A 2047-nucleotide genomic window follows, 5' to 3' on the forward strand; every position below is an offset into this window, starting at 1 on the left:
TATGTATAAAGTTCCTGAGAAACAGAAGCAATCCATTTTAATAAGGTCAAGTATTTTTCTAGAATCATGATGGTTTATTATTAGTTTCTCAACAAGGAAGCAAACAAGAACAAAATCAAGTGGAGCTTACCCAATGCTAAAGAAAACCAAAGTGACAAAACCCAGTATGGACATTAAATGCTTATTCAAGAAAAAATTTTAAAGAATTAATTTAGGAAAAGGAAAGTCATGATGAAATCAAGGTGGCTAATTTGGAGGCTTTCTGAAGATTAAACCCTGACAAAATGTTAAAAGAGGTGGGACTAAGAGACTGTTAGAGAATGAGGTCTCCCCAGTAGAATCAACACAGAAGTTGGGAAGCAAAATTTCAGTTAACAGAGGTACCTCTGGACTATCGAGGAACCCAGTTCAAACATCTTTCATAACTTACAAACTTCAAGTCCCTTTGGCTGTAAATTATGATTGAGAAACAGTCTTAAGTCCTTTTTGCTGACATTTTCGCAAGGAAATTCTAACGTATCAGCCACTCCTGCCTTGGAAATAAGAGCCAGACAGATGTTCAGCCTCTTAGCTTCAATTACACACAGGTCTGTTCCTGTGAACTTCATTTTATGTTTACAGTCACTGCTAATGGAACTACAAGTGGTTCAAGCCAAGTAATTTTAATTTTTGCTTATGTCTGATCCTACTCCTTCACAACTGCAATCAAAATTCTTTTTTCAGAAATTGTGTTTTCAAAAGCACCTAGAAAACAAACTAGAAATTAGTTCCAATTAACCTCTTATACTTTCAGAAATACTGAATCACCAGAAGTAAATAAAAGATAACCAAATTGCATCCACACTGTTTTCTAAGGGAAGGAGAACTAACATCGAAGGACAGTTAAGCCCTGGACAGGTAGCTCAGTTGGTCAGAGCATCGTCTCAATATGCCAAGGTTGTGGGTCCAATCCCCAGTCAGAGCATATACAAGAATCAACCAATCAACGCATAAATAATTGGAACAACAAATCAATGTTTCTCTCTCCTTTCTCTCTCTAAAATCAATAATAATAATAAAAGAACAGTTCAGAGCTTCCTAAAAACAGATGAAGATATTAGATTCCATGTTTAAGAAATTAGTAATTATAACTCAGGAGGCAATCATTAAAAGAACAACCTAATTAGAAAGAAGACATTTTACATGCTATGAAGTATTTTGTTCTTTTCAATATAGGATATACTATGAGTAAAACTCAAGTTTTCTGTTACACTGGCTGCCTATATTGTAATACATTCGCCAATCATGAAAATATACCTAACCCTGAAAGAAAATATTTATATGTTTATCTTTTGTGTTTAAACATGTATATTTTGCATTCTTGCCTCGTTTATAAAGTATATAAACATTAAGAACTGCCTTCTATTACCTTAACTCATTTTTAAAGGCTAAGAATAAGTAATGTACACACGAAATTTGGTTTTTAAAAGCTGCTTAAAAATAGCAACCTAACATATGCCTTAATAATTAGGTCCAATACAGTACTCAACAATTGTCATGTTTTATCACTTGTCAACCTTTAATTCAATTTCAAAATTACTATCTGTAAAATTATAATATACATATTTATAATATACATACTTAAATCAATTAAGGTGTTTTTTTAAACATAGTCCATTAATCTTTCCTAGGTATACAGGGAAACAGCCTTTCAAGGTTTCAAATGCTGGCCTGCATCCGTCACCTAGAGAACTTGTTAAAACACAAACTGTTGGGCCCTAACAGAATTCCAAATCAGTTAAGTCTGGGGTGGGCTCGATAATTTGCATTTTATAAGTTCCCAGGAGATGGTGATGCTGCTGGTGTGGGGACCAGACTCTAATCACCAACCTTAGATTAACGGTTCTTTAACCATCTATATATATAAAAAACCGGCGACTGGAACACCGGAATGAATGGTCACTATGACGCAGTGTGGCTGGCCAACAGGCCTGATTGGGGGCAGGGCCAGCTGGCCAACCGCCCGCGGCTGGCCCCATCCCAGATCGGCCCCCCTACCCTGGGGGCG

The 2047-nt window shown here is 36.1% G+C and overlaps 1 protein-coding gene across 2 annotated transcripts in view; it reads right to left on the minus strand.

Moving 5' to 3' along the window:
* The window catches only part of RABGAP1 (RAB GTPase activating protein 1), a 126668-nt gene that overhangs the window by 95106 nt on the left and 29515 nt on the right, over positions 1-2047 (minus strand). The gene's annotated exons all lie outside the window — the stretch shown is intronic.

The sequence above is a fragment of the Myotis davidii genome, unplaced genomic scaffold (genome assembly GCF_000327345.1).
Source record: "Myotis davidii unplaced genomic scaffold, ASM32734v1 scaffold142, whole genome shotgun sequence".
Lineage (NCBI taxonomy): Eukaryota > Metazoa > Chordata > Mammalia > Chiroptera > Vespertilionidae > Myotis > Myotis davidii.